General features: G+C 40.5%; 2 long non-coding RNA genes across 2 annotated transcripts; one reads left to right on the forward strand and one right to left on the reverse strand.

Moving 5' to 3' along the window:
* Positions 1–3,804: 3,804 nt before the first annotated feature.
* Positions 3,805–4,684, reverse strand: LOC120437716. Its single transcript, XR_005611364.1, has 2 exons — positions 4,375–4,684; positions 3,805–4,264 (listed from the first exon to the last, which is right to left on the reverse strand). It is a non-coding gene; the product is annotated as an uncharacterized LOC120437716 (long non-coding RNA).
* Positions 4,685–5,261: 577 nt separating this feature from the next.
* LOC120437835 lies at positions 5,262–6,862 on the forward strand. The gene is made up of 3 exons (XR_005611435.1): positions 5,262–5,403; positions 6,051–6,226; positions 6,821–6,862. It is a non-coding gene; the product is annotated as an uncharacterized LOC120437835 (long non-coding RNA).
* Positions 6,863–10,213: the final 3,351 nt, after the last annotated feature.

A 10,213-nucleotide genomic window follows, 5' to 3' on the forward strand; every position in this document is an offset into this window, starting at 1 on the left:
CAAGGAGGCCACAATTGAGAGAATCCCTCGACGCGTTGCTGGTTTCTCCTCAAGCGACACCTTGAAGGAGAAGCTATCATTTTCGACGTTCCATCTTATACCTAGCACTCTTTGGACTGGTAAATCATCGTGATTAAGGTCAACATTCTTTACCTCTGTAGCACGCTCTGCAACATCAATAGAGTCAAGGACCTCTCGGCTGTTGGAGAGAAATTTGTGAAGGTGCAGCTTTCCTTTAGCACACACAGCTTGGGCTTCTTTGACCAGTTCAATTGCCTTACCCACCGACTCCACACTCATGAGACCATCATCGACGTAGAAATGTTTCCGGATGAAGCTAGCTGCGGAGGGGTACTCTTTCTCACATTGACTGGCAAGGTGTTTCATCCCATAATTGGCGCAGCCAGGGGAGGATGATGCTCCAAACAGGTGAACCTTCATGCGGTACTCTCTGGGTTCAGAGTTTGTGTCTCCGTTTTCCCACCAGAGAAATCGCAAGTAGTCTCTATCATCCTCGCTCACATGAAACCTGTGGAACATTTTCTCCACATCACACATGACTGCGATGGGATACTTACGGAAGCGGCACAGCACAGCTGTTAGGCTATTTGTGAGGTCGGGTCCTGTTAATAGATGGTCATTTAAGGAGGTGCCTTCATACCTTGCAGAGCAGTCGAAAACCACTCTGATTTTGCCTGGTTTTCTGGGGTGGTAAACTCCTTGATGTGGGATATACCAGACTTTCCCCAGCTCTGCTTGGTTTTCCACTTTCTCTGCATCTCCATCCTTGAAGACACCTTCCATAAATCTCACGTAGTCTATTTTGAATTTTGGATCTCTGTCCAGCTTCCTCTTTAGATGCTTCAGCCGTACTAACGCCAGCTTTTTGTTGTCTGGGAGATGCGGACGAGCTTTGAAAGGGAGAGGCATCTCCAGGTGACCATCCTTATTTTGTTGGATTCTGTCTTTCAAGATCTGCAGGAAGCAAATATCTTCTTGAGATATGCTTCTGTCACCAGGTTTTGTGTCTGCAAAATCGGACTCGAGGGCCTTGATGACAGCAAACGGTGTTATGGGTGGCACCTCTCTGACAGACACTCGATGGCAAAAACCAGTCACATCTTTAGCCTGCATACGCTGTGGTGCGCTTCCCACAATGCTCCAACCAAGGTCCGTCTCAATAGCATAAGGCTCATAGTCGCCCCCAGTGATGACCCTTCTTGGAATTAACGCTCTGGAGCAGTCGTATCCAATCAACAATCCAACACCACAGTCCATCAACGGAGGTATCTCCCGGCTATGCTGACAAGGTGTTTCCATTTGTTGGCTGTCTGACAAGTGGGAATATGTGCGCGGTCAAGAGGAATGAAGTCCCTTGTGTAGGCTGGAGGCAAGCTGATGGAAATGTTAGAGGAAAATCCTCTAACTTTGAGCTCGCAGATACTCTTTGACTCTTCACAACGGAGTCTCTCCCCATCATGGTGGAAAGTTTAAGTTTCACCGGTTCCATTGTTGCCTGCAGCTTTTCGCACACCTCCTGATCAATAAATGTGTGACTGCTTTGAGTGTCCAATAGTGCATATACTAGAGTTTCGGTGTCCGGAGCACTAAGTGTTGAGATCCACACTGGGACTATCATCGATGTACTCCCACCTTCACCGCCACTCACACAACATGATAATGACGACGTACTTTCTTCCACTGCGCCTTGTGTTGATGCTGCTGTAGAGCGATCTTCATGCAATGGCGTTGGGTGACTCTTTCTGCATATGCCACACATGGCCCTGTTCCTACAGTCTTTAGAATTGTGACCCTTTCTTAGACATGCAAAACACAACTTCTTTTCAAGTATGCATTTTTTCTTATCCTCTACAGACATGTCCATAAGCCTCTTGCATTTATGTATGGAATGGTTCTCACCACAGCAAACGCACTGGCTATTATTGGAATTTTGTGTTGGTGTGTTCCATTTCTTTGGTTTCTCCGCATCTCTCAACTTGAATTCACCAAGGTCAGATTTGGCGGTGGAGTTTGATGGAATTGGGAGGTTCACATTTGTGGCAAACGTGTTTGCTTTCGAACGCTTCATCTCTCTTGATGGTGCCTCTGCAGAGTGCCTTAAGGCATGTAAGGATGACACTGGATTGCATGCTATGCGTGACTCCTTAGAGATAAAGGAAGCAAACTCATTAAAGCTTGGATAGTCGTTGCCCGATCCAGCTGCTCTGTGACATAACGGTTCCACCTAGATGACACCCAATCAGGAAGCTTGACTAGTATTTTCTGATTCTCCTCGCAGTCGTTAAGAACCTGTAAGCCCTTTATGTGAGGCATGGCATTACTACATGTTTGGAGGAAATCACTGAACTCTCTTAGCTTGAGATATTCCTTTCCACCAATCTTCGCCACCCATTTAGCTTTCTCTGAAAGCCCGCTGCACTACAAAGGAATGGCCATATCTAGCATTTAACCTATCCCAGGCTTGTTGATAGGCTTCTTCATCTTTTCTGTAGAAGCTGCCTTCAAGAGAGGATTTTGCCTCACCTGCTATGTACTTTTGCAGGTAGAATAGCCTGTCAGCAGGGTCAGAGCATCGTCTCTCTATGAGGGCTTTGAAGCTTATGCTCCATTCTGTAAACTTCAGAGGATCGCCCGAGAATACAGAAGGTTCTGGAGTTGGCAAGCGGTGAGAGCTAATGACTCTTGTAGCGATTGGACCAATGATGTCTCGTTTTGCACAACCTGCCGTTCTTGATCTGGGATGTGGTGAGCGAAGGGTGTGCATCACTCACTTTGCTGAATGGAGGACTGCGTGTCCCATCCCTTCCCTCTTCTTCCGTGTAGACATTTAGCTTTGCCTGAATTACATCAATGTCCCTCTGATTTTCAAGTTTTCTCAGCTGCTGACGTTGAGCTTCGATGGCAGCTTCCATATCAATTTCGGCTCTCTTTGCAGCCAGCTGAGCAGCCGCTTCCGCCCTCATAGCTGAAATGCTAGGTGACTCTGAGAGATGGTTAGAATTGTGACAGCTGGGTGCAGTAACTCTGGAGGCTGTGGATCCATATATGGACCTAGCATATTCATTATCAAGTAGCATGCGTAACCTTGATCTTTCTGCCACCGTGTCAAACTCACCTTCATCTTCAGTTAGACGTACTCTCATCAGCTGCAGCAAGTCAGCCGTCACGGCTGAGCACGCATCGATCTTTCTTGAATTTCTTGACTTGGTGAGGTTTGGAGTCGAATTCTGTCATACTGTTCCTTTAATTCAGACTCTAGCTTCTCAGCCTCATCCATCATGTTATACATGTCACTCTCAGAGCATACTTGCTTTAACCTTGTGCGAATGTCTCTTATGTTGCTTTTCCATTTCTCATATGTTGCTTTGAACCTCTTCTCCTTTTGAGTTAACTCTTGATCTTTCAGTTCCTGCATTTTTGGCGTTAATCGCCTTTCACGAGAGGATTTTCTTGTTTTTGTCTCAGATTTCTCAGACACTACACTTTTTCCTCTTCCAAATCCCCTGCATCTTGTACTTCTGACATAACATCAGGGTGACTATGACCATCTTTAGACATTTTAGACTTTAAAGGGGGTATCTTATGAAGAGGACAAGATATCTAAGGTAATTACAAGAATGGAATGGATATAATAGGCGGACAATTATTAAAATTAACACAAAGGCACCTTAGCTTAGATTCTTACGTATGACAGCAAATAAAACTTCAGTTTCAGCCTTTTTAAAGCTTGCAAACAATAGGTAAGAAAACAACAATAATTTTCAGAACTTCAACAGATTGTCCTTTTTTTTTTTTTTTTTTTTTTTTACACAGTCTGAAATTTGAACACTATTAATTTCTTGTCCATTATAGCAAATTTGCAGCTCATGTTCTATCCATCAACACAGGAGGCATAATAACTGCGTAATGAGGACTCACGCTTCTTGAAACCGCTTCTTGGAGCGTCCGCTGAATCTGCAGCTCCTGATTGGTTGTTACAAAATGCAAAGCAAGTGTCCACTGAAGCCTGTAGCTCACTGCAGGATGAGAAGCAACCAAGACCTGTAGCTTGCTGCAGGATGAGAAGCGCGTTGTAAACCGAGACCTGTAGCTTGCTGCAGGATGAGAAGAGCTTTGCACACCGAAGCCTCCAGATGGATTGGGACACGTTTTCACTGTATCTACTCTGGTCGAAAGAATCCACGCTTCGTACTGATGTCCACAATACTTTTATTCCGCTCACAATCATGGAGCACCGTGAAAACTAGAAACAAGTAAAAAATAATATCAATAGCACATATATTCATCTCAGCGACATATTTCTTTTCACAAAGTGCACAAGTGTTAAACAAATAACAGCGTAATGCTTTTTACCGTGTACGCCTTGTAAAACCAGCAGTAGAAAAGATGTACATTCCAAAAAGTCCGCCGTGTTACCGCTCTGTCTTGTCTCTCCCGCGCACAACTTCCGGTTCCCGCGACTCACAGGAAGTGACTACTTCACAATAATGTTTTAACAAAACGTTTCTTACAAGCAGGATGTATTGCTGGATCACAGATTATCTTTTCCTACTGCAAATGTACACAAACATGAGTACCAAATAACGAAAACAAACAGAAAACAACATAACGATCTCAGATGCGCTACTGGTGTTGTCATGGCAACCAACACAAACATTTCAGCGTCAGCTACACTCAGACTATAAATTCAAGCTGCTGATAGCAGAACAGCTGCACTGGTATAATGTTAATGAGATTGAATCAATAATTGTTTTCTGGAATAATAGAAAATGTATCATGTTCATAAGCCAGTTAAAATGTGGACATCTCCTTTAGTCGCAGCACACTGGTCAACAACAGATGTGCAAACTATATGAAACCTTAACACTGACCTATAAATCATTCAAGTATTATAAGGCTCAAAAATCAAGAGATGAACCAGCGTTGAAACAGAAAGCAGACAGAAATACAGAAAGCACTTAGGTGTTAAAAAAAGTTGCGTGTATGACTGTGTGAATGGATGAATGAGTCATATTGTACTATATAAAGCGCTATACCGTCCAGCATTACAAAGCTACTTTCAAATTAATGATTATTAATGAGCTTATAATAGATGATGTAAGGAAACCTACCTGTATAAGAGGAAGTACTTTGATTGTTGATCTACTAAGCGCTATAAATGTGTAAAATTATCAGACTGCATGATGAAATTATGGCCCTGATCCCGCCTTCTTCTCGGTTTGCGACTTGAACTAAAACAGTCTCGTCTGTGTCGAGCTGCTCTCTGAGGAGGAACCATGGACGAAGTCAACAAAGTTTGTTTTGATGCCTGTTTGAACAGGTCGCTGTGGTTTGTCCGCCTGCTCCTGCTCGCCGCTGTCCTGTCCTCATCTTGTTGTACAGGTGAGATTTATGGATTTATGTTTTCAGCGAGTCACTTTACAAATGTTAACACAGAGTCGCTGTAAAAGTGCGTATCTGTCTACCTTTAATGCCTTCGCTACTGACGTTTCTGTATTATTCTCTATCGAAGTTCTGTCGATAAAACCAGGATGTTCGGCACGTGGAGACTATTTGTTTATATTTTGAGGAAACAAGCTCAAAATCTGTGTGTCAGTCAGTCAAAGAGCTGCTCTGTGTTTAAAATTGAAACGCTGAGGAGCCTTGAGGCGACTTTTGTTGTGATTTGGCGCTATAAATAAAATTGAATTGAATTGAATTGAATATTATCAAATGTTTCTCATAGTCTGAATGTTGCTGCTCATTTCTACGTTTAGGATAAGTTCTATGGGCAGAAATCTGTGCCATCAGAAACTGAATTTGAATAAGTTAAACTTGAATCTGAATTGTAACTTGAATAAATGCTTTTGAAAACTGAATTTGAATTAGTCGTATTTGAAATTGAATTTATGGTTTGAAAATGATCATCACTAAATTGAAATTGAATTTTATATATTGAAAATGAATTCATTTGCTTTGAAACTGCATTTCATCCTTTAAAAATTCAGCTCTCCAATAATTTCAGTTTCACTCCCACCATTCAATTTCAGTTCTACAATTCAGTTTTTTGGGACTTACATCCGGTTCCGGTTCAAGCGCAGATTAATAGAACTACATTTTACTAGCGCACCGAAGGTGTTACTGACGGGACTCTACAGCGTCTTGAGCTGAATTAAGACTTCAGAAGTCATTCGTCATGTCGAATGACCAGCGGATAAACTCTCAGGTTGGTAATAAATGTATTACATGTATAAGAACAAGCGTCATGTTAACAATTGATAGCCGTACAGTAACTTTTATGTTCATTGTAGCTGGTAGCTAAAAACGCTAATTTAGCCTAGTTTGCCCTGGATTTAGCTTTGACAAACAAATATGATCGACTGTTTCTAGTAGAATTCCAAAGTTGTCATCTTGTACCCTGTCAGAGCCCTGTATGCTTGCAGAGACCCCTACAGTAGGGAAACATGCAAAACGGTGTCCAAACCTTTGTATTTGAGCTTTATTTATGTCTTACACAGCATCCCAACTCTTTAGCTAACTTAATAACTTTAGCTAAAGTGAATAGTCTAATTTATTAGTACAGCATTACTGGATCACCTCTGTTTGAAGTGATATAATATGATATACAACTATCACTGAAACAGCAAACTTTGTAAATAAACAACACTTCTCATTCTCTAAACGTTTGGCCACAGCTGTAAATTACACTATCAGTGCTTGTTCACTCTTGACAATAATTACATTTCTAAATTCTCTTTGTGCATTTACAGGTAAACAATATCTAATATTTTATCTAAATGACTGCTTTGTCTTTGAAAAGGTGAAGAGCCTGAGGCCGGTGACAGTCCAGTTCTACTCCAAGTACATCCTTACGGTAGCTCACAGGACAAGGCGACATTCCTGTCCTGCCAGAAGAGAAGAGAAACTTCAGAGTCTTCATGCAGTTCAACCACACCTGTCATATTCCGTATGACAGAAGTCTCAAACTCCAGTCCTCGAGGGTCGGTGTCATGCAACTTTTCCATGTGTCCCTGGTGCAACACACCTGAATACAATTAGTAGGTTATTAGCAAGAGTATAGAACTTGACTGCATGCTGAGGTGGCAACCCCTAACCCTACCTACTCAAGTAAATGTATTTGGAAATATGTACTTCTAAAATACTTTTATTGCACCATGTTCATTCACTCATGAGCTGCTGTAACGTGAATCAAATGGCTGAATTGCCAACTCAGCATGCATTCAAGTTCTATACTCTTGCTAATGATCTACTAGGTGTGTTGCAAAGTTGCAGGACAGCGGCCCTCGAGGACTGGAGTTTGAGACCCCTGCCGTATGGTGTTCATGCAGTTTTCTACCCCACAGTTACAGCATGTCTGACTGCCTGTTCAGCATATGCAAAAATATATGATGAGTTTAAGCATGTGATGACAAAGGCCTTCCATTATGGTGTTTGTCATCATATGTCACAGACATCTGGATGATCATTTGGAATAAACAAAAAACTAAAAACTTGTTACTTCATCTTTTATCTTTATTATTATTATTATTGTTCTTATTTTACATTTTTCATTGTTAGGCATTAGGTTTATTTATAGTAGTCCTTTCCAACTTCTTTCCCTCTTCCATGTTACTGTGTCAGCATCTATTTGGGGTTGGGAGTGGAACAGAAAGTAAGGAAATCCAAAGTGCCATTAAAACCAGGAGAGGTTCTTATATATATACACATATATTTCAGAAGAAGGGATTAATTCAAAAGAAATGACCTCAATGCCATATTTTATTTAGGAACCCTAGAGAGCACTTTGCAAAATAACACATTCTTATAATTTCACCCTCAGATGAGTCAAGCTACGACTGTCAGGGAAGGTGATGTAGGAACAGAGCATGTGAGAGTGGTTAAGTTAATGTCTCTTGTCTAGATGAAGGCACAAGAGGGATCAATGGCAAGGCGTAGAGATTCAGTATCTTCAGTCTTCAGTGGACACTCCATTTCTGGCACAAAATACCTGTAAAAGATGGTCGATTTAGGAGGTGACATGACAACTTCAGCCTGTCAAACATAGCAATGGAGCAGTATGTTTTTTAAAAAAACAACTAATTAAGCATGCACTCAGTACCCTAAGAATTATTATGATAGTTAAACAGTGATAGTTGTATCACTGTTGTATCATATCACTTCAAACAGAGGTGATCCAGTAATGCTGTACTAATAAATTAGACTAACTATTCACTTTAGCTAAAGTTATCAAGTTAGCTAAAGAGTTGGGATGCTGTGTAAGACATAAATAAAGCTCAAATACAAAGGTTTGGACACCGTTTTGCATGTTTCCGTACTGTACCGCGGTCAAGTGAGCCGTCATTTGTGAGCCGCGGTCAAGCCAGCCGCTTCTTATCCGCCGCATAAATTTCCTTGCGCTTTTACACCAGTCTTTAAGGTAGCGCCTTTTCGCTTTATATCCCGATTGAAAGCCTAGACCCGCGAGCACGTGCACGCGCGCGCACACTCACACGTGCACGCGCACACACAAATTACAATGGAACAGCCCAATACAACCATCGTGACAGTCTGGTTGCATATTCAAAAATTCATTAAAAATCATCCTTAGTAGTTGATGTCCAACTTTCAACAGATTCCTCCTCTGGGACACCTACTGTACCTCTGTGCCAAGTTTCAGCCAGATTTACTGTAGAATTCCTCAGATATTAAAGCAAACTTGTATTTAATGCAATACAGTCAATACAATTATGTCAATTTCAAAAATTCATTAAAAATCATCCTTAGTAGTTGAGGTCCAACTTTCAACAGATTCTTACTCTGGGCCACCTACTGTACCTCTGGGCCAAGTTTCATCCAGATTTACTGTAGAATTCCTCAGATATTAAAGCAAACTTGTATTCAATGCAATACAGTCAATACAATTATGTCATTTTCAAAAATTCATTAAAAATCATCCTGAATAGTTGAGGTCCAACTTTCAACACATCCCTCCTCTGGGACACCTACTGTACCTCTGTGCCAAGTTTCAGCCAGATTTACTGTAGAATTCCTCAGATATTAAAGCAAACTTGTATTCAATGCAATACAGTCAATACAATAGAATTATGTCAATTTCAAAAATTCATTAAAAATCATCCTGAATAGTTGATGTCCAACTTTCAACAGATTCTTACTCTGGGACACCTACTGTACCTCTGTGCCAAGTTTCAGCCAGATTTACTGTAGAATTCCTCAGATATTAAAGCAAACTTGTATTTAATGCAATACAGTCAATACAATAGAATTATGTCAATTTCAAAAATTAATTAGAAATCATCCTGAATAGTTGAGGTCCAACTTTCAACAGATTCTTACTCTGGGACACCTACTGTACCTCTGTGCCAAGTTTCAGCCAGATTTACTGTAGAATTCCTCAGATATTAAAGCAAACTTGTATTCAATGCAATACAGTCCATACACTACAATTATGTAATTTTCAAAAATTAATTAAAAATCATCCTTAGTAGTTGATGTCCAACTTTCAACAGATTCTTACTCTGGGACACCTACTGTACCTCTGTGCCAAGTTCCATCCAGATTCACTGTAATATTCCTCAGAAATTACAGGAGATTTATATTCAGTGCAATACAGTCAATACAATAGAATTATGTCATTTTCAAAAATTCATTAAAAATCATTGTTAATAGTTGAGGTCCAACTTTCAACAGATTCTTACTCTGGGCCACCTACTGTACCTCTGGGCCAAGTTTCAGCCAGATTTACTGTAGAATTCCTCAGATATTAAAGCAAACTTGTATTCAATGCAATACAGTCAATACAATTATGTCATTTTCAAAAATTCATTAAAAATCATCCTGAATAGTTGAGGTCCAACTTTCAACACATCCCTCCTCTGGGACACCTACTGTACCGCTGTGCCAAGTTCCATCAATATTTACTGTAGAATTCCTCAGATATTAAAGCAAACTTGTATTTAATGCAATACAGTCAATACAATAGAATTATGTCAATTTCACAAATTCATTAAAAATCATTGTTAATAGTTGATGTCCAACTTTCAACACATTCCTCCTCTGGGACACTTACTGTACCTGTGTGCCAAGTTTCAGCCAGATTTACTGTAGAATTCCTCAGATATTAAAGCAAACTTGTATTCAATGCAATACAGTCAATACAATAGAATTATGTCAATTTCAAAAATTCATTAAAAAT

The sequence above is a fragment of the Oreochromis aureus genome, linkage group 3 (genome assembly GCF_013358895.1).
Source record: "Oreochromis aureus strain Israel breed Guangdong linkage group 3, ZZ_aureus, whole genome shotgun sequence".
Lineage (NCBI taxonomy): Eukaryota > Metazoa > Chordata > Actinopteri > Cichliformes > Cichlidae > Oreochromis > Oreochromis aureus.